The sequence below is a fragment of the Pseudorca crassidens genome, chromosome 2 (genome assembly GCF_039906515.1).
Source record: "Pseudorca crassidens isolate mPseCra1 chromosome 2, mPseCra1.hap1, whole genome shotgun sequence".
Taxonomy (NCBI): Eukaryota; Metazoa; Chordata; class Mammalia; order Artiodactyla; family Delphinidae; genus Pseudorca; species Pseudorca crassidens.
Window position 1 is genome coordinate 4,428,759 of NC_090297.1, and position 12,782 is coordinate 4,441,540.

The 12,782-nt window shown below is 46.3% G+C and overlaps 2 protein-coding genes across 2 annotated transcripts in view; one reads left to right on the forward strand and one right to left on the reverse strand.

Annotated features, from left to right (window-relative positions):
• RNF207 (ring finger protein 207) overlaps positions 1–12,782 on the forward strand; it is a 196,406-nt gene that overhangs the window by 67,758 nt on the left and 115,866 nt on the right. The gene's annotated exons all lie outside the window — the stretch shown is intronic.
• ACOT7 (acyl-CoA thioesterase 7) overlaps positions 1–12,782 on the reverse strand; it is a 90,793-nt gene that overhangs the window by 19,963 nt on the left and 58,048 nt on the right. The window lies entirely within an intron of this gene.

Sequence of the window (12,782 nt, forward strand, 5' to 3'; positions counted from 1 at the left end):
GTGGGGTGACTGGGGCTTCCCTGGTGGTGCAGTGGTTAAGAATCCGCCTGCCAATGCAGGGGACACGGGTTCAAGCCCTGGTCTGGGAAGATCCCGCATGCCACTGAGCCACTAAGCCCGTGAGCCACAGCTACTGAGCCTGCGCTCTAGAGCCCGCGAGCCACAACTACTGAGCCCACATGCCACAACTACTGAAGCCCGCATGCCTAGAGCCCGTGCTCTGCAACAAGAAACCACCGCAAGGAGGAGCCCCGCGCGCTGCAATGAAGAGTAGCCCCCGCTTACTGCAACTAGAGAAAGCCCGCATGCAGCAACGAAGACCCATCGCAGCCAAAAATAAATAAATAAATAAATTTATATATATATAAAAAAGTGGGGTGACCTGCTCAAGGGGAGAAACAGCATCTCCTGGTGGCACTGGGTGCCATGTGCCACCTTGGACAGGGGTGGGGTGTTGGGGCCTCCGGATCCAGGGAAGAAGGCCAGGAAGGGACCACCCAGTTCTCCTCTGAGCCTCTGAAGCAGGGACAGATTAGCCCTGACACAACCAGACAGTCCCCATGAGTGTCTCCACGACAGGCAGGCTCTCTGAGCCCGGAGCAGCCCCCCGGGGCCCCCAGTTCCCTCAGGCTACTGTGCCCTGGGGAGGAGCCTTGGGGTCCTCGAGCTCTGGGGTCCAACAGGCCTGGGTTTGAACATGGGCAGGGGGCAAGCCAGGAAGCTGCTGTGCCTCGGTTTCCTCATCTGCAAATGGGTGCAAGAGTGGCCGTCTCTCGGGGGAGGTCACTCCCGCATATTAGGTTGTCTGGACAGAAGCCCAGGACAGTCATTTCTGGTGGGGTCTGAGTGCCCTTCTGCAACAGCCCTCCAGGGAAAGGCGTCTCAAACCCAAAGGGAGAGTTTGCCTGCAGAACTCCCTGTTGTGTCTTCAGGGGGTGAAAAGAATCGTTCCAGGGCTTCCATGGTGGCCCAGTAGTTAAGAATGCACCTGCCAAGGCAGAGGACACGGGTCTGAGCCCTGGTCCGGGAAGATCCCACATGCCGCAGAGCAACTAAGCCCATGCACCACAACTACTGAGCCTGCGCTCTAGAGCCCGCGTGCCACAACTACTGAGCCCGTGTGCCACAACTACTGAGCCCGTGTGCCACAACTACTGAAGCCAACACGCCTAGAGCCTGTGCTCTGCAACAGGAGAAGCCACCGCAATGAGAAGAAGCCCGCGCACCGCAACGAAGAGTAGCCCCCACTGGCTGCAACTAGAGAAGGCCTGCGCGCAGCAATGAAGACCCAATGCAGCCAAAAGTAAATAAATTAAACAAATAAATAAATAACGAGCTTATGGTTTCTTTGTCAATATAAGCCTAATAAATTAAAAGTGGAAATATTAAAAAGAAAAAAAGAATCGTTCCAACAAGGTAATAATAAGCAGCGACATTTAAAACAAAGCCCTCCCTTCCTTTCTCTGTTTCTGCAGCAGGCACATGTACACTGGGCAAGAAGCTGCTTCTAACGCTGCCTAAACGAATAACATGGGCAACTGTCTCCGCGAGGGAGTTCCAGCTCTTCAGCTGGTGAAGAACATGGCAACGAACCCCTGCCCCTCTTCCCTGGGTCCCCAGGACATTAGCAGTTGTGCGGATCCGACACTGAGGTGCGACCCCCTCCGTGGCGGCCCACAGGGGAAGAAGGCCTGGGTCACAGCTCAGCATCCCCAGCACGTGAGCCTGCCTGAGAGGCGGGTACTCAGCTGCGCTCAGGGGGACGCCAGCTCCAGCGCAAACGCTCTACGAGGGGCAGGGACGAGCCTGCTGCCTCCACGCTCACCCCTAATCCCCGAACCTCACAGGTGCCATGTCCTCGGCTGGGAGGCTTGGGACAGAGGGAGAAGCACTTCTTTCCATGCTGCCTTGAAACCCCAAGAGCTCAGGGGCCCCTCGTTCTTCCGAGTTTTCTGCCAGCGTCCTGTCCACAGGGCTCACAGGGTAAGACACAAGGCAGGGAAAAGGCAGAGCGCAGAAGTGGGCTGGAGCCCTACCTGCCTCTCCGTGTCAGCTGGAATTTACTGTGGCAGGTGGAACGGGGGCCCCCAAAGATGTCCATATCCTAATCCCAGAACTTGTGAAACTGTTACCTCACACGCAGAGGGACCTCACAGGTGTGATGCAGTTAAGGATTTTGAGGTGGGAGCTTAGCCTGGATCACCAGGTGGGCCCCAGGTCATCACAGTGGTCCTCACAAGAGGACAGGAGAGCCAGGAGCCGTGGCAACAGACGCAGGGTCAGGGAGAGGCTGCCTGCTTTGAGGATGGAGGATGGGCCACAAGCCAGCGAATGCACGTTGCCTCTAGAAGCTGGAAAAGGCAAAACACGATTCTCTCCTACAGCCTCCAGAAGGAACGCAGCCCTGCTGACCAAGGAACAGCGTTTTCATTTAATTTACTTTTAATTATAATGGAAACAGCCACGTGTGGCTACTGGCCGCTGTGGTAGGCGGCATTGGCATTGAGGGGCTCTTGCAGGCAAATCTGACGTAACCAGAGGACAGAACTGCTGGGAGCAGAGACTGAACTGTCTGCCTCTGGCTGTCCGAATTCAGCAGGAAAGGGGGCCCCTGGGCTGAGACCGATGAGGGGGTGACGCGAGCAGAGCCGGGCCTTCCTTGGACTGGACACCCCTGACTGCGAGAACCCTCAGCCCTGTTTCAAGCTGCTTGATGAAGGCAGGAGTTTCACACACAACTGCGGGGGGGTGGGGGTTGGGGAGGGGGAACGGCGGCGGCTCTGGCGGTCCAGTGCGGGCGCCTAAGATGGGTGGCACTGCACTCATCAGCATCACCCACCGAGGCTGACGCCCCCGGGCCCTCGCAGCGGACGCCATGTGGTTCAAGCCTGGTCGGTGGTGGGAAGGCACCAGGGCTTGGGGCTGAGAGCTCTGGCCCTGGAGTCCAGCCTCCCTGCCAGGCTCCACCATGGACCAGCCCTGCGGCCGTGGGCAGTTTAATAAACCCCTCCATCAGCAGTTTCCAGATCGGAAAAACGAGGATAACAAGAGCTCTTGTCTCAAACCCCCAAGTGAGGGGTAATCGTAAAAAGCACTTTATTAGCACAATGTCTGGCACTCGAAAGTGAGCAGCGTTTGCCAGAGTTAAATTTAAATAGATGGAGCGCCTGCAGTGAGCAGAGCTGTGAGCTCATCTCTGTTTCTAAATCATGGTCGCGCTGCCTGGAGTGGCACAACCCAGGAGGGCTGGCAGGTGCCCCACCGACTCCCCCAGCACCCGGGGCCTCTTCCAGGGCAGATTCCAGAAAGAGGACAGGGACTTGGAAAAGAAAACAGAATAATGAAACACTGTTCTTCCCAAGGCCACGTTGTCAAGTGTTGCAAACTTTAAGAACAGCTCAGCGTTTAAGCTCCAGAGAGCTGGGGCAGTGAATGTCCTTAAGAAAAACATGGAATCAGCAAAGTAACTTTGGTATTTCTTTTTTTATTTTTACTAATTTATTTATTTATTTTAAATTTTTTTCTAGTTATTTCTGAGATATTCATTTTAAAGTAATAACTAGAATTATGACTTATAACATTATATCAGAACATATAAGATTTTTAGAAACTCCATGTAATGTTTGAAACATTTATATTAACATATTTCCATATAAATAACCCAAAGAAAGCTTAGTATTAGTTGTTTTTTGTTTGTTTGTTTTTTTATATTGCAGGTTCTTTTAAAAAATTTTTTTTAAATTAATTAATTTTATTTATTTATTTAATTTATTTATTTTTGGCTGCGTTGGGTCTTCCTTGCTGTGTGCGTGTTTTCTCTAGTTGTGGTGAGCAGGGGGTACTCTTCATTGTGGTGCGTGGGCTTCTCATTGCGGTAGCTTCTCTTGTTGCGGAGCACGGGCTCTAGGCACGTGGGCATCCGTAGCTGTGGCTCGCGGGCTCTAGAGTGCAGGCTCAGTAGTTGTGGCGCAAGGGCTTCGTTGCTCCGCGGCATGTGGGAACTTCCCAGACCAGGGCTTGAACCCTTTTCCCCTGCATTGGCAAGTGGATTCTTAACAACTGCGCCACCAGGGAAGCCCCTGCAGGTTCTTATTAGTCATCAGTTTTATACATATCAGTGTATACATGTCAATCCCAATCGTCCAATTCAGCACACCACCATCCCCACCCCACCGTGGTTTTCCCCCCTCGGTGTCCATACGTTTGTTCTCTACATCTGTGTCTCAACCTCTGCCCTGCAAACTGGTTTATCTGTACCATTTTACTAGGTTCCACATATGTGCATTAATATACGATGTTTGTTTTTCTCTTTCTGACTTACTTCACTCTGTATGACAGTCTCTAGATCCATCCACGTCTCAACAAATGACTCAGTTTCGTTCCTTTTTATGGCTGAGTAATATTCCATTGTATATATGTACCACATCTTCTTTAACCATTCATCTGTCGATGGGCAGTTAGGTTGCTTCCATGACCTGGCTATTGTAAATAGTGCTGCAGTGAACACTGGGGTGCATGTGTCTTTTTGAATTATGGTTTTCTCTGGGTATATGCCCAGTAGTGGGACTGCTAGATCATATGGTAATTCTATTTTTAGTTTTTTAAGGAATCTCCATACTGTTCTCCATAGTGGCTGCATCGATTTACATTCCCACCAACAGTGCAAGAGGGTTCCCTTTTCTCCACACCCTCTCCAGCATTTATTGTTTGTAGATTTTTTGATGATGGCCATTCTGACTGGTTTAAGGTGATACCTCATTGTAGTTTTGATTTGCATTTCTCTAATAATTAGTGATGTTGAGCAGCTTTTCATGTGCTTCCTGGCCATCTGTATGTCTTCTTTGGAGAAATGTCTATTTAGGTCTTCTGCCCATTTTTGGATTGAGTTGGTTGTTTCTTTAATATTGAGCGGCATGAGCTGTTTATATATTTTGGAGATTAATTGTTTGTCCGTTGATTCGTTTGCAAATATTTTCTCCCATTCTGAGGGTTGTCTTTTCATCTTGTTTATTGTTTCCTTTGCTGTGCAAAAGCTTTGAAGTTTCATTAGGTCCCATTTGTTTATTTTTGTTTTTACTCCCATTACTCTAGGAGGTGGATCAAAAAAGATCTTGCTGTGATTTATGTCAGTGTTCTTCCTATGTTTTCCTCTAAGGGTTTGATAGTGTCTGGTCTCGAATCCATTTCGAGTTTATTTTTGTGTATGGTGTTAGGGAGTGTTCTAATTTCATTCTTATACATGTAGCTGTTCAGTTTTCCCAGCACCACTTATTGAAGAGACTATCTTTTCTCCATTGTATATCTTTGCCTCCTCTGTCATAAAGTAGTTGACCGTAGGTGTGTGGGTTTATCTCTGGACTTTCTATCTTGTTCCATTGATTTATGTTTCTGTTTCTGTGCCAGTACCATATTGCCTCGATTACTGCAGCTTTGTAGTATAGTCTGAAGTCAGGGAGTCTGATTCCTCCAGCTCTGCTTTTTTCCCCTCAAGACTGCTTTGGCTATTCGGGGTCTTTTGTGTCTCTATACAAATTTTAAGATGATTTGTTCTAGTTCCGTAAAAAATGCCGTTGGTAGTTTGATAGGGATTGCATTGAATCTGTAGATTGCTTTGGGTAGTAGAGTCATTTCCACAATATTGATTCTTCCAATCCAAGAACATGGTATATCTCTCCATCTATTGGCACCATCTTTAATTTCTTTCTTTTCCTTTTTTAAACATCTTTATTGGGGAATAATTGCTTTACAATGGTGTATTAGTTTCTGCTTTATAACAAAGTGCATCAGTTATACATATACATATGTTCCCATATCTCTTCCCTCTTGCGTCTCCCTCCCTCCCACCCTCCCTATCCCACCCCTCCAGGCGGTCACAAAGCACCGAGCTGATATCCCTGTGCTATGCGGCTGCTTCCCACTAGCTATCTACCTTACGTTTGGTAGTGTATATATGTCCATGCCTCTCTCTCACTTTGTCACAGCTCACCCTTTCCCCTCCCCATATCCTCAAGTCCGTTCTCCAGTAGGTCTGTGTCTTTAATCCTGTCTTACCCCTAGGTTCTTCATGACATTTTTTTCCCCTTAAATTCCATATATATATGGTATTTGTCTTTCTCTTTCTGACTTACTTCACTCGGTATGACAGACTCTACTTCTATCCACCTCATTACAAATAGCTCAATTTCGTTTCTTTTTCTGGCTGAGTAATATTCCATTGTATATATGTGCCACATCTTCTTTATCCATTCATCCGATGATGGGCACTTAGGTTGTTTCCATCTCTGGGCTATTGTAAATAGAGCTGCAATGAACATTTTGGTACATGACTCTTTTTGAATTATGCTTGTCTCAGGGTATATGCCCAGTAGTGGGATTGCTGGGTCATATGATAGTTCTATTTGTAGTTTTTTAAGGAACCTCCATACTGTTCTCCATAGTGGCTGTACCAATTCACATTCCCACCAGCAGTGCAGGAGTGTTCCCTTTTCTCCACACCCTCTCCAGCATTTATTGTTTGTAGATTTTTTGATGATGGCCATTCTGACTGGTGTGAGATGATATCTCATTGTAGTTTTGATTTGCATTTCCCTAATGATTAATGATGTTGAGCATTCGTTCATGTGTTTGTTGGCAGTCTGTATATCTTCTTTGGAGAAATGTCTATTTAGGTCTTCTGCCCATTTTTGGATTGGGTTGTTTGTTTTTTTGTTATTGAGCTGCATGAGCTGCTTGTAAATTTTGGAGATTAATCCCTTGTCAGTTGCTTCACTTGCAAATATTTTCTCCCATTCTGAGGGTTGTCTTTTGGTCTTGTTTATGGTTTCCTTTGCTGTGCAAAAGCTTTGAAGTTTCATTAGGTCCCATTTGTTTATTTTTGTTTTATTTCCATTTCTCTAGGAGGTGGGTCAAAAAGGATCTTGCTGTGATTTATGTCATAGAGTGTTCTGCCTATGTTTTCCTCTAAGAGTTTGATAGTTTCTGGCCTTACATTTAGGTCTTTAATCCATTTTGAGCTTATTTTTGTGTATGGTGTTAGGGAGTGATCTAATCTCATACTTTTACATGTACCTGTCCAGTTTTCCCAGCACCACTTACTGAAGAGGCTGTCCTTTCTCCACTGTACATTCCTGCCTCCTTTATCAAAGAGAAGGTGACCATATGTGCATGGGTTTATCTCTGGGCTTTCTATCCTGTTCCATTGATCTATCTTTCTGTTTTTGTGCCAGTACCATACTGTCTTGATTACTGTAGCTTTGTAGTATAGTCTGAAGTCAGGGAGCCTGATTCCTCCAGCTCCGTTTTTCATTCTCAAGATTGCTTTGGCTATTCGGGGTCTTTTGTGTTTCCATACAAATTGTGAAATTTTTTGCTCTAGTTCTGTGAAAAATGCCAGTGGTAGTTTGATAGGGATTGCATTGAATCTGTAGATTGCTTTGGGTAGTACAGTCATTTTCACAATGTTGATTCTTCCAATCCAAGAACATGGTATATCTCTCCATCTATTTGTATCATCTTTAATTTCTTTCATCAGTGTCTTATAATTTTCTGCATACAGGTCTTTTGTCTCCTTAGGTAGGTTTATTCCTAGATATTTTATTCTTTTTGTTGCAATGGTAAATAGGAGTGTTTTCTTGATTTCACTTTCAGATTTTTCATCATTAGTGTATAGGAATGCAAGAGATTTCTGTGCATTAATTTTGTATCCTGCAACTTTACCAAATTCATTGATTAGCTCTAGTAGTTTTCTGGCGGCATTTTTAGGATTCTCTGTGTATAGTATCATGTCATCCGTAAACAGTGACAGTTTTACTTCTTTTCCAATTTGTACTCCTTTTATTTCTTTTTCTTCTCTGATTGTCATGGCTAGGACTTCCAAAACTATGCTAAATAATAGTGGTGAGGGTGGACATCCTTGTCTCGTTCCTGATCTTAGAGGAAACGCTTTCAGTTTTTCACCATTGAGAATGATGTTTGCTGTGGGTTTGTTGTATATGGCCTTTATTATATTGAGGTAGGTTCCCTCTATGCCCACTTTCTGGAGAGCTTTTATCATAAACGGTGCTGAATTCTGTCAAAAGCTTTTTCTGCATCTACTGAGATGATCATATGGTTTTTATTCTCCAATTTGTTAATATGGTGTCTCACATTGATTGATTTGTATATATTGAAGAATCTTTGCATCCCTGGGATAAATCCCACTTGATCGTGGTGTATGATCCTTTTAATGTGTTGTTGGATTCTGTTTGCTAGTATTTTGTTGAGGATTTTTGCATCTATATTCATCAGTGATATTGGTCTGTAATTTTCTTTTTTTGTAGTATCTTTGTCTGGTTTTAGTATCAGGGTGATGGTGGCCTCATAGAATGAGTTTGGGAGTGTTCCTTCCTCTGCAATTTTTTGGAAGAGTTTGAGAAGGATGGGTGTTAGCTCTTCTCTAAATGTTTCATAGAATTCACCTGTGAAGCCATCTGGTCCTGGACTTTTGTTTGTTGGAAGATTTTTTTTGTGTGTGTGTGTGTGTGGTATGCGGGCCTCTCACTGTTGTGGCCTCTCCCATTGCAAAGCACAGGCTCCGGTTGCACAGGCTCAGCGGCCATGGCTCACAGGACCAGCCGCTCTGCGGCATGTGGGATCTTCCCAGACCGGGGCACGAACCCGTGTCCCCTGCATCGGCAGGCGGACTCTCAACCACTGTGCCACCAGGGAAGCCTCTTGTTGGAAGATTTTTAATCACAGTTTCTATTTCATTACTTGTGATTGGTCTATTCATATTTTCTGTTTCTTCCTGGTTCAGTCTTGGAAGGTTATACCTTTCTAAGAATTTGTCCATTTCTTCCAGGTTGTCCAATTTATTTGCATAGAGTTGCTTGTAGTAGTCTCTTAGGATGCTTTGTAATTCTGCGGTGTCTGTTGTAACTTCTCCTTTTTCATTTCTAATTTTATTGATTTGAGTCCTCTCCCTCTTTTTCTTGATGAGTCTGGCTAAAGGTTTATCAATTTTGTTTATCTTCTCAAAGAACCAGCTTTTAGTTTCACTGATCTTTGCTATTGTTTTCTTTGTTTCTATTTCATTTATTTCTGCTCTGATCTTTATGATTTCTTTCCTTCTGCTAACTTTGGGTTTTGTTTGTTCTTCTTTCTCTAGTTCCCTTAGGTGTAAGGTTAGATTGTTTACTTGAGATTTTTCTTGTTTCCTGAGGTAGGCTTGTATAGCTATAAACTTCCCTCTTAGAACTGCTTTTGCTGCATCCCATAGTTTTTGGATCATTGTGTTTTCATTGTCATTTGTCTCTAGGTATTCTTTTATTTCCTCTTTGATTTCTCCAGTGATCTCTTGGTTATTTAGTAACGTATTGTTTAGCCTCCGTGTGTTTGTGTTTTTTTTTTTTTTTTTGCGGTACGCGGGCCTCTCACCGCTGTGGCCTCTCCCGTCGCGGAGCACAGGCTCCGGACGCGCAGGCTCAGCGGCCATGGCTCACAGGCGCAGCCGCTCCGCGGCATGTGGGATCTTCCCGGACCGGGGCATGAACCCGCGTCCCCTGCATTGGCAGGCGGACTCTCAACCACTGCGCCACCAGGGAAGCTCTGTTTGTGTTTTTTACGTTTTTTCCCCTGTAATTCATTTCTAATCTCATAGCGTTGTGGTCAGAAAAGATGCTTGATATGATTTCAATTGTCTTAAATTTACTGAGGCTTGATTTGTGACCCACGATGTGATCTATCCTGGAGAATGTTCCATGCGCACTTGAGAAGAAAGTGTAATCTGCTGTTTTTGGATGGAATGTCCTATAAATATCAATTAAATCTATCTCGTCTATTGTGTCATTTAAAGCTTGTGTTTCTTATTTATTTTCATTTTGAATGATCTGTCCATTGGTGTAAGTGAGGTGTTAAAGTCCCCCACTATTATTGTGTTACTTTCAATTTTCTCTTTTATAGCTGTTAGCAGTTGCCTTATGTATTGAGGTGCTCCTATGTTGGGTGCATATATATTTATAATTGTTATATCTTCTTCTTGGATTGATCCCTTGATCATTATGTAGTGTCCTTCCTTGTCTCTTGTAACATTCTTTATTTTAAAGTCTATTTTACCTGATATGAGTATAGCTAGTCCAGCTTTCTTTTGATTTCCATTTTCATGGAATATCTTTTTCCATCCCCTCACTTTCAGGCTGTGTGTGTCCCTATGTCTGAAGTAGGTCTCTTGTAGACAGCATATATATGGGTCTTGTTTTTGTATCCACTCAGCAAGCCTGTGTCTTTTGGTTGGAGCATTTAATCCATTCACGTTTAAGGTAATTATTGATATGTATGTTCCTATGACCATTTTCTTAATTGTTTTAGGTTTGTTTTTGTAGGTCCTTTTCTTCTCTTGTGTTTCCCACTAAGAGAAGTTTCTTTAGCATTTGTTGTAGAGCTGGTTTGGTGGTGCTGAATTCTCTTAGCTTTTGCTTGTCTGTAAAGCTTTTGATTTCTCCATTGAATCTGAATGAGATCCTTGCCAGGTAGAGTAATCTTGGTTTTAGGTTCTTTCCTTTCATCACTTTAAGTATATCATGCCACTCCCTTATGGCTTGTAGAGTTTCTGCTGAGAAGTCAGCTGTTAACCTTATGGGAGTTCCCTTGTATGTTATTTGTCATTTTCCCCTTGCTGCTTTCAATAATTTTTCTTTGTCTTTAATTTTTGCCAATTTGATTACTATGTGTCTCGGCGTGTTTCTCGTTGGGTTCATCCTGCCTGGGACTCTCTGCGCTTCCTGGACTTGGGTGGCTATTTCCTTTCCCATGTTAGGGAAGTTTTCGACTATAATCCCTTCAAGTATTTTCTCTGGTCCTTTCCCTCTCTCTTCTCCTTCTGGGACCCCTACAATATATGCGAATGTTGTTGCGTTTAATGTTGTCCCAGAGGTCTCTCAGGCTGTCTTCATTTCTTTTCATTCTTTTTTCTTTAGTCTGTTCTGCAGCAGTGAATTCCACCATTCTGTCTTCCAGGTCACTTATCCGTTCTTCTGCCTCAGTTATTCTGCTATTGATTCCTTCTAGTGTAGTTTTCATTTCAGTTATTGTATTGTTCGTCTCTGTTTGCTTGTTCTTTAATTCTTCTAGGTCTTTGTTAAACATTTCTTGCACCGGCCCCAGGGGACTCCATAACTGTTATTTCAGTTTGGCCCAAATTCCTCTACACACAAAACAAGACGTGACCTGAGAAAATGGAAGCAATCTCTCTGCTCCCTGGGGGGCTCCCCAGGCCAGGAGGCCCAGCTCTGGGGCCCGGGGCCACACAGGCCCGAGGCCAAGGCTGTGACGGCACGAGGTGCATGGGGGGCCTGAGGAGGGCTCAGCGCCATAGGCGGTAGCCAGTGAGCCCACAGCCCGCCCTGCACTCTCACTCCATCCATGGTGGAATGTTCTGCCAGAAAGTACAGCTGGTGAAAATGGAGGTCCCTTTCTGTGCTTTGGAATACGAGTAACATTTTAGAAACAAAGTCCTCTCTGCACCCACGTAGCCCTGACCTCCGCCAGCCCCCTCAACATACCCCTAGAAAAAGTGCTCTCCTCCATCCAGGGTTCACTGTCTCCGCTCAAAACGAACCAACGCGGCCCCTCCTTGACCTCTTCGAAAGGTAATTCTGGTCACACGAGGGACTGAGGGTGAAGTGTCGGGGGTGAGGGCTCTTTCATCGGCTCCTTTTTTCTAACGAAGCAAGGTCAACTTTCATTGTTTGGGAGCTTCCCTCAACTGTAAAGCACCTTCGCCAACAGGGCTGACCTTGAGAAGTCTGGCGGGCTCTCGAGGAAGGCCCACTTTGCTTCTTAGCTGGCGGTGCTCCAAGGGCACCCGGGAGACCCTGAACAAGTGAGCTCTGTGGAACGTAAGTGCATTTTGCACAGTGGGTTTTGAAGTCATGTTTAACAGTGGAGCTGTGATCACAGTAATCTACCCAGGGAGCAGTTCCAGAAAACGAGAGGCCAGGAATCGTGACACGACAGGAGCCTTCCTTTTCCAAACGCCCACACCACCAGCACCACACAGGGCACCAAGGCCCGGGGGGAACCAGCCAAGACAGACAAGACCCACTTGTTCTGGGCAAACCCTAAAATGACACTGTGCTCTGTGTCTGAGGCAACCGCCTGCTAGCTGGGAAGGGGTTCTACAAAGCAGCACTGCAGACCACCCTTCCCCTAAAAGCACCCCAAATCCAGGGTGGGTCAGACTGGCGTGCTCTTAGCTGGGCCAGGAAGGGGAGGCACCCCTTCACCCTTCCAATCTCAGGACGCCTGTCCCCAGCACTCAGGCACTCAACTGACAGGCGCGTCTGCAGGAGAGAGCGCGCAGCCGGGCTGGGACCAGGCCGGGGCCTCAGAGCCCGGATGAGGTCTCTGTGGCTCTGGACCCAGCACTGCTCCACGCAGCGGTGCCCCTCGAGGCTGGTGGCAAGGAGTCAGCCTCCCTTCCTTCTCCTCTGTCCCCCCACGGCCTGGGGACGGGTCTGACTCAGCTTTTCCAACGGCTGCCTTCCTGGTGAGGCTCCTTCAGAACCAGTCAGGCTCTCGCAGCCCGGACACCCCCGACCCCACGGTGAAGGGCTGCTTTCTGGGGCCACATGGCCTCATCTCAGAAGACACGACAGACAGAAGTCACCACGTGCCAGGAGGGGACAGTCACTGTACCTCTTCAGATGAGCATTAATGTGAAACAAGCACGGGAACCGTCTTGTTTCTGGGCGGGGCTGGGACTAGACCTCAGTGTCGGGAAAACCACCAACACCAGCGCTGCCCTG